Source organism: Ictidomys tridecemlineatus, chromosome 11, assembly GCF_052094955.1.
Source record: "Ictidomys tridecemlineatus isolate mIctTri1 chromosome 11, mIctTri1.hap1, whole genome shotgun sequence".
Lineage (NCBI taxonomy): Eukaryota > Metazoa > Chordata > Mammalia > Rodentia > Sciuridae > Ictidomys > Ictidomys tridecemlineatus.
The window spans coordinates 8275737-8288698 of record NC_135487.1 but is presented as its reverse complement, the minus strand read 5'-3'; positions in this window follow the sequence as shown (position 1 = coordinate 8288698).

Here is a 12962-nt window from a genome sequence, read left to right as displayed (position 1 = left end):
CCACACCTACATAGTATAGTTTCAGATCAGGTATTGTGATGTCTCTAGTATTGCTCTTATTGCTCAGAATTCCTTTGGCTATTCTGGATCTTTTAGCCTTCCATTATAAGTTTTAGCATCATTTTTTACTAGTTCTGTGAAGAAAGTCATTAGTACCTTGCTAGGGATCACATGGACGCTTCTGGCCTATGAACATTTTGACACCATTAATTCTGCGCATCTGCTGCAGTCTGGCTGGGCACAATTCAGGAGCCACTTGTCAAAAGAAACTAACTTTATTTTTAGAACTACAAACGCCAAGCAAAACAGCTCCTCAGGAAAAAACCCTCAGAGCCCAACTGCCACCACCGGCTTCCACAAGCCTCTCCCCCTCACATCAGCCTCTCCACCTTCGACAATCCTCCTGCTCTTGAGGCCAATTCACTGGGTTTCGTGGGCGGAGCCAAAGAAGTCCCCCAATGAGCAGCTCCATGGAGGAGCCAATCAGCTAGATGTTGCTGGGGCCGCTGTGAGCCAATCATCAGCTGGCAGTCTGAAAGGCAGGGAAACAGCCCAATGAACATCACCGCAGAGGAGCCAATCAGCTAGATGTTGCTGGGGCTGCTGTGAGCCAATCATCAGCTGGCAGCTGGAAGTTTGCTGGGGCCCCTTTGGCTGTAGCTCTCAACATCTCCCCCTCTCTGTTTAAACAACAAGCATGTGGCTTGGGGACCGTGTCTGCCTTAGGTTGTCCAATACTACATATGGTCCTTACCCGTCTTCGGATGAGCTGACCTCAGGGCGTCAGCCTCCTGTCTTAGGTTGGTACCATTGTAATTGGATCTTACCCGTCATTGACTACCGGTCCAGTATATAGCCACACCTGTGGAGAGGTCTTTGTACCAGCGGGGGGGGGGGGGTGAGGTTCTTTGCCTCACCTCTGTTGGCCCCCAAATTTTAGCTGAACGATCATGACAAGCAGAAGGGAGGAAGATATACCAAGCCAATTGACAGCTCTTGTTGGAAAAATTGTACCACCAATGACATCATCAGCAAAAATACCCCAACACTACCACAAGTCGCTGCACCAACAGATAGTTCACAATGCATACAAGTGAGTTCACAATGCATAGAAGTGACACATAGTCTAGGCAAGTTCTGCAAGCAGTTCAGTGATGGCTATTGCAGAAGCTGTAGATTAGTTTTATCTTTGTCTTCACCAGCACTAGGATGAAGACAGGAATTTTGGCAATAATGGCTAAAGAAAAAATTATGTAACATTCCAGAAGGCACTAAAAGAAAACAATTTTCTTAACAATTTACATTATCTTCACCGGCCCTGGGATGAAGATAGGAATTCTGGCAATAATGGCTAAAGAAAAAATTGTGTAACATTCCAGAAGGCACTAAAAGAAAACAATTTTCTTAACAATTTACATTGTCTTCACCGGCACTGGGATGAAGATAGGAATTCTGGCAATAATGGCTAAAGAAAAAATTGTGTAACATTCCAGAAGGCACTAAAAGAAAACAATTTTCTTAACAATTTACATTATCTTCACCGGCCCTGGGATAAAGATAGGAATTCTGGCAAAAATTGCTAAAGAAAAAATTGTGTAACATTCCAGAAGGCACTAAAAGAAAACAATTTTCTTAACAATTTACATTATCTTGAAGAGAATTATTAAATATAATGAAAAGGAAAGGTGAAAGTAAACAAACAGATCTGTTAACCTCCTTTTTTGTTTACATATTAAAACAATTCTTAACAGTTATTTACCCAATTTAAATTAAACCATTTAAATTACATGATTAAAAAAATATTTGGATCCATTTTTTCATGAGTGCTCATCATATATGATATATGGGCATATGTACATTCAAACATATAATACAAAACACAAGTGTGCACACATAATATAATACATACAACACATAACATAATAGTAAAGACCTTATAACTTTTTACAGGTGAAATCTCCATTGCAATGTTTAAAAACTCTATAGTAAAAAAAAAATAGAACTGATCAGCAAAACATTAACCTAGGTCTGTATGAGCTCAAAAAACAAAATAGAACTTCATGATATGGGAAAGGGCAATAATAAAATAGATATTGAAAAAAAACATTCTAGTTCTGTCACAGATGTAAGGATAGTCAAATTGGAGTTTTGGATATCAGCTGTTATGGATTTGAGCCAAATCATCTTCTTTTTGGTCTGTAGAAATCACTTTAGTTAATCTCTCTGGAATCCAAATTGGCTGCTCTTCTCCCTGTGGAAACACACAAACAGACCCCCGACTCCAGACAATCACTGGGTCAGGATTTTTGTTAATCTCTCCGGAATCCAAATCGGCTGCTGTTCTTCCTGTGGAAACATACAAACAGGCCCCCGACTCCACACAATCACTGGGTCAGGACCTTGGTTAATCTCTCTGGAATCCAAATCGGCTGCTGTTCTTCCTGTGGAAACACACAAACAGACCCCCGACTCCAGACAATTACTGGGTCAGGACCTTTCCATTGTCCTGTTAGAATATCTTTCCAAAGTACCTTGGGCTTATGTACATTTTTTGGACACATATGCCTTTCTGCAGCACTAAGTCCTGATGAATCCAAATTTAAAAAGTTTAGGGTAAAAAGGGTCATTTTAAGTTTATCTATGGGGAATATATACCCCTTCCCAATTCCGTCTTTTTGCTTTAATAAGTACATTTTAATAGTTTGATGAGCTCTTTCAACTATGCCTTGTCCCTGTGGATTGTATGGGATTCCTGTTATATGAGTAATGCCAAATGATGAGCAAAATTGTTTTAAAAGAGGTAGAAGTATAACCAGGGGCATTATCTGTTTTTAACTGTTTTGGAATGCCCACAGTGGCAAAATTTTGTAAGCAATGAGCTATAACATCTTTAGTTTTTTCTCCGGCATGAAGGGAGCCCATCAAAAATTTAGAAGAAGTATCAACTATAACATGCAAATATTTTATATATATATATATTTTTTTTTTAGTTCTCGGCGGACACAACATCTTTGTTGGTATGTGGTGCTGAGGATCGAACCCGGGCCGCACGCATGCCAGGTGAGCATGCTACCGCTTGAGCCACATCCCCAGCCCAACATGGAAATATTTTAATTTTCCAAATTCTGTCAAGTGTGTGATACCCATCTGCCAAATATGGTTAGGTATCAATCTTCTAGGATTGATTCCAAGATTAACTTGTGGTAAAAAGGTCACACAATTTTGACATTGTTTTATTAATTGTCTAGCTTGTTCCTTAGTTATTTTAAAACACTTTTGTAAAGTATTAGCATTGACATGGAACCTTTTATGAAAATTTATAGCTTCTTCTAGTGTAGAGAAAATATGTATGTCATGTGTAGTTTTATCTGCTAAATCATTGCCCAAACTAAGGGCTCCAGGCAATCCTGTATGTGCCTTGATATGTCCTATAAATAATGGATCTTTTCTGTCCCAGATTAAACTTTGTATAGTGGAAAACAAAGAGAAAACAGTAGAAGAAGGGGAAATCCTACCAGCATCTTCAAGGGATACTATAGCATTAAATATATACTGACTATCAGAAAATAAATTAAATACAGAATCTTTAAACATCACAAAAGCTTGTAATACTGCATTAAGCTCTACCTTTTGAGCTGATTGTTTGGGTACTAAAAATGTAAAAGTTTGATCAGGTGTAACTATTGCTGCTGTACCATTATTTGACCCATCAGTGAATGTATTTGGAGCATTCATGATAGGTGTTTTTCTTGTCATTTTTGGAAAAATTACAGGATGCAATGACCAAAAAGACAATAAAGGGTTAGATGGTAAGTGGTTTCAAATGAAACATTAGATTTGCACATGATTATTGCCCAAATATTTAACTCATTAGCTAATTAATCAATTTGATTCATAGTATATGGAGTAATAATTTTATTGGGAGAAATTCCAAACACTTCCTTTGCTGTTTTTATTCCTTTGAGTATTAATTGTCCTACAGCCTCAGGATACCTAGTAAGAATAGTGTTAGGAGAATAAGATAAATGTATCCATAATAATGGACCTTCTTGCCAAAATACTCCTGTAGGAATATTTTTTGTTGGTAGTACAATAAATAATAAAGGCAAACTTATATCAATTCTATCCAAATGCATATTTTCCATATATGTTTCAATGATTTTTAATGCCTTTCTTGCTTCAGGCGTTAACATTCGGGGTGAATTTGGATCTGATGGACCTTTTAGGATATCAAATAAAGGTCCCAATTCTCCTATTGGAATACCTAGATAAGGCCTTATCCAATTTATGTCTCCTAATAACTTTTGAAAGTCATTAAGTGATTTGAGTTGATCTACTCGTATTTGAATTTTTGGTGGACGGACCATGGTTGAGGATAATAGAACTCCTAAATAATTAATTGGAAATTTTAATTGTACTTTATCTATTGCTATCTCAAGATTATAATTTTTTAATAAATTTGTAAGTGTGACATAACATTCTAGCAATGTGTTTTTAGCTTTGTGTGCTAATAATACATCATCCATATAATGAAATATTTGTAGTTCAAGATTTTGATTTCTAAGTGGCTGGATTACTTTGTTAACATAAATTTGACACATAGTTGGGCTGTTAGCCATCCCTTGAGGGAGTACTTTCCATTCATATCTCTGATCAGGACCTTCATGATTCAGCGCAGGGATAGTAAATGCAAAACGTGGACTATCCTCAGGATGAATTGGAATTGAAAAAAAACAATCTTTAATATCTATAACTAAAACATACCAAGTTTTTGGCAAAGCAGACAATTGAGGAATCCCCGATTGAGCAGGTCCCATAATGACCATTTCATTGTTAATGGCTCTTAAATCTTGCAATAATCTCCATTTACCAGATTTCTTTTTGATGACAAAAATGGGAGTATTATGGGGAGATACAGAAGGTTGTATATGTCCTTCTGCTAATTGTTGTTTGACCAGATCATGGGCTACTTGTATTTTTTCTTTAGTCAAGGGCCACTGAGGAACCCATACTGGTCTTTCTGATTTCCATGTAATTTTTATTGTCTCAGTGGCCCTTTGTGAAAATCCAACCCATGTCTGTCTGTTCCTTGATCTATTTGTATTGGTGCTGCTATACCTTGTTCTTGTTTTTCTAATCTTTTTCCTTTCCTAAAACTTTGTCTAGCCATAATAGTGGGTGCATTTTGATTGATGTTATTTGTTAATGTCAAACCTAATTGATCTAGGACATCTTGTCCCCATAAATGTACGGGAAGATGATCCAATACATATGGCTGTATAGTTCCTTCACATCCTTCAGGATCCTTCCAATCTAATAGCATTGCACTTCTATCGGGATTAGTCGCCACTCCTAGGCCTCGAAGCGTTTGAGTGGCTTGTTGTAATGGCCAATGTTTTGGCCATTCTTGACGAGAGATGATGCTAGGGTCTGCACCTGTATCCAGTAGCCCATTAAATTCATGTCCTTGAATATTTAGTTTTAGCATGGGGCGAGAATCTAAATTTAAAGAAAGCATAGCCCAATCTACACCTGTGGAGCCTAATCCCTTGGAACCTCTTTCTACAGCATGACTGGAAAATTTATCATGTAGGCTTGGTATTATTAGTAACTGTGCTATTCTATCTCCTGGTGAAATTACTGATATACCCTTTGGAGAACTGGCTATAATTTTTATTTCACCTTCATAATCGGGATCAATTACCCCAGGACTTATCAAAAGTCCTTTTAGAGTAGAAGAGCTGCGTCCCAATAATAAGCCTACTGTTCCTTTGGGAAGAGGTCCTTTCACCTCTGTGGGAATGATTTGAACTCCCATCTCTGGAGTTAGTACTGATCTGGCGGAGGCACAGATATCCAACCCTGTGCTCCCTCTGGTTTGTCTGATGAGGGATCTGATGTCCTGGGCACTACCCTGATGGGGTTTCTGGGGTTGCTGGGTTCCTCCAGTGCTCCGTATATTTGTGGTTTGGGGCCCTGGAGCATTGGGGCCCCCTGTCCATTTTTTGGCAACAGAGCCCCATGCCTTTGTCCACGATATTGTGGATAAACACCTTGTCCTTGTTCGTTTTTTGATAATGGAGTGCCCTCTATGGTGGTTTGAGAATGGCATTCATTAGCCCAATGTCTCCCTCTACGGCATCGTGGGCAAATACCCGGTATTCTACTCCTTTGATACCTAGTTTTGTTAAACCCTCCTCCTTTGGGGCAATTCCTTTTAAAATGTCTTGTTTGTTGACAATTGTAGCATGTTCTTGGCCTGGCATCTAAAGCCTGTTTTACTGCAGCTGCCACAATTTGCCCTTGTTCATTAATGTCTCTGGCATCTAAAGCCTGTTTTACTGCAGCTGCCATGACTTGCTCTTGTTCATTGATGTCTCTACATAATTTAATATATGTGTTTAAATCTTCCTGTTTCCATGGTCTAATGATATCTCTGCACCAACGATTCACTTGGTCATAAGCCAGTTGTTTTATTAATGGCATTGATTGTTCTGTTTTCCCAAAAACTCTGGTAGCTGTTTGAATAAGCCTATCTACAAATTCAGCGTAAAGTTCATTAGCTCCTTGTATTATCTTACATAATTGACCTTGTAAACCTCCATGAACTTGTAAAGTCTTCCATGCCTTAACTGCATCTACAGTAATTTGTAAATATACACCAGGATCATATGCAATTTGTTGCTGCCGATCCTCATAAGGTCCCTTTCCTAACAACATATCTAGATTTCTCTGAGGATAACCAGCTGCTGCATTTCGCCTAGCCGTCTCCTTGCAAAATTCCTCATTGGCAACCTTCCATAACAGGTATTGTCCTCCATTTAGCACAGCTTTACAAATATTAGCCCAATCTGATGGCGTCATGTTTAAGTTGGTAATGGATTCGACCAAGCTTACAGTGAAGGGTGCTTGAGGACCATAGGTTGTTACAGCCTCTTTTAGCTCCTTCACTGTTTTGAAATTTAAACCCTGGTAAATTCGCTGCCCTCCTACCTCAAATACAGGGCATACTTGAGATCCTGTCTCAGGATCCCAACTATCAACTGCGGGGGTTGGGGGTCTCCTAGCATATGGAGGTGGTGCTGTTGATTGGACACTTATGCCCTCTGGTAGAGGTGGTGCTGTTGGTTGGACACTTTTGCTTTCTGATAGAAAGGTGTTATTAGCAGTCTCCTGTTGTAACTTTTCCCCTGATGGCTTTTTCTGCTCTAAACTTCCTTCCTCTGTCTCACTAGCTCGAAAGACTTTCTCTTTTACTTGAATCTTTTTCTCTTTCTGACTAACTTGAGAGACCTTCTCTTTTACTTGAATCAATATGTCTTCTCCTTCCTCTACCTTTGTCTGAACTGAAGGCTTTGGACTAAGCAAACCAGATACCAACGCCCACAATGTCAATGTGCCAACTGGCAGAGTCCCTGGGTTGTTCTTTTCTATTCTTTTTAAATCTTCACCATGATGGTCCCACTGTGATATATCTAACAACTCCTCCTTAAAAAGCCATGGGCTACATTTTTGTATTGTATCAACGTATGCCCTGACTGCTCTTGATTTTACTGAGATGCCTCCTTCCTCTAACAATTTACTTAACAGTCTTTCGGTTTGTTTTTTACTAATTGCTGATCCCATATTTCTACTATAATACAATCCAGCAAGATAATAGCAAACAAAACCGAGACAGAATGAAATAAAGTTGGAACAATAATTCATTATATCAGCCTTTCTATCCTCCTGACATGTGCATCCGTCCTTTCTCCCTATCTGTTCCTCAGACGCAAATAGTTTTTCCTCAGGTGTGAGCGGTTTTTCTTCCATCTCACTCATCTCCAGGGACAGGCAACTTAAAACAAAAATGAAGCAAAACAAAAGAGGAAACTTAGAATGGCTACCCATCCTCTCGCCCTGCCCTCAGGGGCGAGCAGTTTACTTACCCTCAGTCGCTCCCCGTGTGAGCCACCAAATGCCGCAGTCTAGCTGGGCACAATTCAGGAGCCACTTGTCAAAAGAAACTAACTTTATTTTTAGAACTACAAACGCCAAACAAAACAGCTCCTCAGGAAAAAACCCTCAGAGCCCAACTGCCACCACCGGCTTCCACAAGCCTCTCACCCACACAAACCTCTCCACCTCCCACAATCCTCCTGCTCTTGAGGCCGATTCGCTGGGTTTCATGGGCAGAGCCAAAGAAGTCCCCCAATGAGCAGCTCCTTGGAGGAGCCAATCAGATAGATGTTGCTGGGGCCGCTGTGAGCCAATCATCAGCTGGCAGTCTGAAGGGCAGGGAAACAGCCCAATGAACATCTCCGCAGAGGAGCCAATCAGCTAGATGTTGCTGGGGCCGCTGTGAGCCAATCATCAGCTGGCAGCTGGAAGTTTGCTGGGGCCCCTTTGGCTGTGGCTCTCAACACCCATCCATGAACATGGGGAGAGTTTCCCATCTTCTAAGGTCTCCATCACTTTCTTTCTTCAAAGCTCTATAATTTTCATTGTAGGGATTTTCACTTCCTCTGTTAGATTTATTCCTAGGTATTTTATCGGTGGCGGGTGGGACTATTGTGAATGGAATTGTTCCCCTGGGGGAACTGGGGGTTGAAGCCAGGGCACTTAACCACTAGCCACATCCCCAGCCCCTTTTTGATATTTTTATTCTGAATCAGGGTCTCTAAGTTGCTGAGGGTGGCCTTAAACTTGCAATCTTCCTACCTCAGCCTCCCGGAGTCACTGGGATTATTGATATGCACAATCATGCCCACCCATCTGATAGAATGGTTTTGTGGTCTTAGGAGTATCATATAACCGCAGAGATAATTTTACTTCTTCTTTTCCTATTCATAACCCCTTAATTTCCTTCTCTTGCCTAATTTCTCTGGCTCAAGTTTTAAGTACTATATTGAGTAAGAGTGGTAAGTATGGACATCTTGATCCTGTTTCTGATTTTAGAGGAAATGCTTTCAGTTGTTATTCATTGGGTATGAGGTTGGCTTTAGGTTTTTATATGTAACTTTTATCACGTTGAGGTAAGTTCCTTCTATACCTCATTTCTTCAGTGTTTTTGACATGATTGTCAAAAATTTTCCTGCATCTATTGAAAGGATCATGTTATTTTTGTTCTTTCATTTTATACATGGGAGAAATTATGTTTATTAATTTGCACATATTCAACCAACCTGGCAACCTGGAATAAAACCAAATTGATCATGGGGTACAATCTTCTTTTTTATTTTTTATATCTTCTTTCAGGGACTGAAATATTTTGTTTCAAACCCTCCTGTATTTTAAAGTAGAGCGTGTTTCCAATGTAGACTCTAATATTTTATTAAGTTTTTAGCATCTAAGTTCATCAGGGATATTGGTCTCTACCTCTCTTTGCTCAGTGTGTCCTTATCTCCTTTGAGTATCAGGTGATAGAGGCTTCTTAGAATTCATTTGAAAGTGTTTCTTACTTTCCATTTCATGGACTAAATTGAGGACCACTGGCATTAGTTGTTCTTGAAAGGTATGGCAGAATTCAGCTAAGCCTTTGTCTTGTCCTGGGTTTTCTTTGTTGAAGTGCTTTTTCTTATTTCTTTAATCTCTCTTTTTTTTTAAATTGATCTGTTTGGCTTTGCATCTTTTCTTGGTTCAGTTTCGGTAGGTAATACATGTCTAAAAATATTTCAGTAACTTCTAAATTTTTCAGATTATTGGAATATAAACTTTCAAAATGGTCCCTAATGGTTCTCTGGATTTTGGAATTATCTGTGGTGATATCTCTTTATTCATTTCTAATTTTTATTTGGGTTTTTTCCTCTCTTTGGTTGGTTTAGCTTAGGGCTTATCAATCTTTTTTTCTTATTTATATTTTGAAAGAACAGTTTTTGGTTATGTTGATAGTTTCAATTTTTAAAAACAAAATACTCATTTTATTAATTTTGACTCTGGTCTTAGTTATTTCATCCCCTCTACTAGTTTGGGAATAATTTTTTAAATTTTTTATCCTGAGTATTGTATCTAGGAGTGTGCTATCACTGAACTACATCCCCAATCCTTTTTATGTTAAAACTGGGTCTCACTAAGCTGACTTAGTAGTCATGAATTCTTTTAGTTTATGCTTACCTTGGAAAACATTTATTTCTCCTTCCATTCTGAAGGATACATGTGCTAAATATAGCATTGAAAAGTATCTTCTTTCAGGGACTGGAATATTTTGTTTCAAACCCTCCTGTATGTTAACGTCTATGCTGAGATGTCATAACTTATTCTTACTGGTTTAATTCCAACTGTGACCTGACATTTTTCTCTTGAGGCTTTGAAGAGTCAATCTTTGTTTTGTGTGTTAGGTGCTTTAATTATAGTAGGTTGTGGAGAGGTTCTTTTATGAGAGTTCTATTTGCTTTCTGCATGTGATGTTTGTCTCATTGCTTAGGTTAGGAAAATGTTCTCCTATTATTTCACAGAATAATTTATTAATGCTGTTACCATGTATCTCAGTTCCCACTTTGACTCCAATGACTCTTGAGTTTGATCTCTGAATGTTGCCCCAGAGTTGTTGTATATTCTGATCACTATTTATTTATTTATTTTCTTACTGCTTACTGAGTGTTCAATTCACATACTATGTTTTCACTGTCTGCAGCTCTATTTTCGATGTAGTCTGATCTATTGGTGAGACTCTCAATTGATTTTAAAATTTGCTTTATTGCAACTTTTTGTTTTCAGGATTTCTGTTTGGCTCTTTTTCAGAATCTCTAGCTCTTTGATGAAATGCTTTTCTCTGTCTTCTCTTTTCTCTCTTAATTCATTCTTTAGATCTTCTTTTAGTTTATTCATCGTTTTAATAATCATTCTTTTAGTCTTTCTCCGGAATTTCATCCCCTTCTGTATCTTTGGATTCAGTTATTGGGGGGGGGCTTTCAATTTTTTAAGGCATTTTGTTGGACTATTTTCTCATGCTTTTAGAGGTCCTAAATTTGCATGTTTGTTGATGTGGATTCCTCTTCTTTTCCTTGGGAAAAGTGCTTATCTACCATGGGTGATACAGTGCATATCTACCATGGATGAGTGGATGAGGTGCTTGGTTTAATTCCCAGTACTATTGGGAGTTCATAACCCACTTCAATCTAATGTATGAAATATGATATGTCAAGAGCTTTGTAATGTTGTGAACAACCAATAAAAAAATAAATAAATAAATAAATAAATAAATAAAAAAAAAAAATTCCCAGTACTGAAAAAAAAAAACGAGAGAAGGAGAGAGAGAGAGAGAGAGAGAGAGAGAGAGAGAGAGAGAGAGATTTAAAGTTTAAAGATGAATTCTTCTTCCTTTTATGTGAGGTTCCTATGGTGGGTAGTTATCTCTTTTTGATAAGTTCTATGCTCAAAGTACCTTTTATATTCAACAAATCCAATCAGTGTAATCACAGTGTTAGTTTCAACCCCCAATACATCTTTGTAAGGAGAGGGTGTGCAAGTAACAGTGGTAAATTTAAGAGCAGAATATATATGAATATATACTATCGATGTAATTGCTAATGATCTCTAAAACTCTATTGACCAAGGAACAACATGGGTGAAGGGGGATATAAAATAGGCTGAAAAGGTCATGCATTAATAATTGCATAAGGAGGGCTGGGGATGTGGCTCAAGTGGTAGCGCGCTCGCCTGGCATGCGTGCGGCCCGGTTCGATCCTCAGCACCACATACCAACAAAGATGTTGTGTCCGTCGAGAACTAAAAAATAAATATTAAAAATTCTCTCTCTCTCTCTCTCTCTCTCTCTCTCTCTCTCTCTCTCTCTCTCTCCCCCCCCCCTCACTCTCTCTTTAAAAAAATAATTGCTTTAGGAATTTAATTTGAAGGTAGGATGAAATATTTAAAAATTGAGATAAAACAAAAATGAAAGAATAAAGGGAAAAGGTGAGGGGGGAGAGAGAGAATAAAATGAGGAGAGTAAAATGGGTGCAAGAGAGGGGACTAAAGTGGAGATGGGAAAGAATAAAAAGCTGTAGATAGAAGACACAACTGAGTGTCCGTTAATATCTTGACGCACCCAGCTTCAAATAGAATCTTTCTATCTGATGTTCCAATTTTAGAAACTACCAACTGTAAGGAACTTTATTTGGTGGAAATCTCTTACCCTTTGGTGTTTTCAGCTCTGATCCAAACCATTCACACTTATCAAATTAGTCTGTGTATGAAGTTGACCCCTTTCCTGGCCACCTCTACTGGAGGGTAGAATGGGGGTGGGCAGGTTTCACTCTCAAAATGGCTTTCTTGTGTGAGGAATTGGGAGAGCAAGTCAGGCACAGCTGCTAAACAGCTCCTTCATCTGTGGACTGATCTGGGTGGATTTGCACCCCTTATTTTGAGAATCCCTGCCTGTGTGTTGTAGAGAGGTGTGTGGGAGTACTGCTCTATCTGCCAGCCTCTCCCAGGCTTGGGGCAAGAGGGACTTTCTATCTGACCCTGACCTGTCCCAGTCCCTTGCCCCCTGTCAGCTACAATCTTTATCCCAGAGATCAGACTGCCAATTTCAAATGGAAGCACCCTTTGTTCCTCTCTACTCTGCTGATGGGTCAGTCTGAGTTTCTCTCTGGATTGAGTCCCAGTCCCTCTTCCATGTTCAGATTGATTCACAGTATGAGTCATCGCCAATCCAGTGGAGAGTTGAGCAGAGAAGATTTTTCGTCCTTGGATATTCAAACACCAAGAATGTAAGATCTTTGCTTAGCATCAGGACAACCATCTTAAGTGACAGCTGCCATTTTAAGAAAAATTTCTCTTCCCACCCAAGGGTGTTTCTGAGAAAGACTCACCACTCCCTCATACCAACCCACACTTCACCGCCCACATTAGGACCTGCCCAGCTCTGATTCCTAACCCTACCCCATAAAAGTCGCAAACCCCAAGCCTGTTTTGCCTCTCTCCATCTATGAAAAAATTGAGATAAAATAAAAGGAAAGTGAAAGAATAAAGGGGAAAGATGT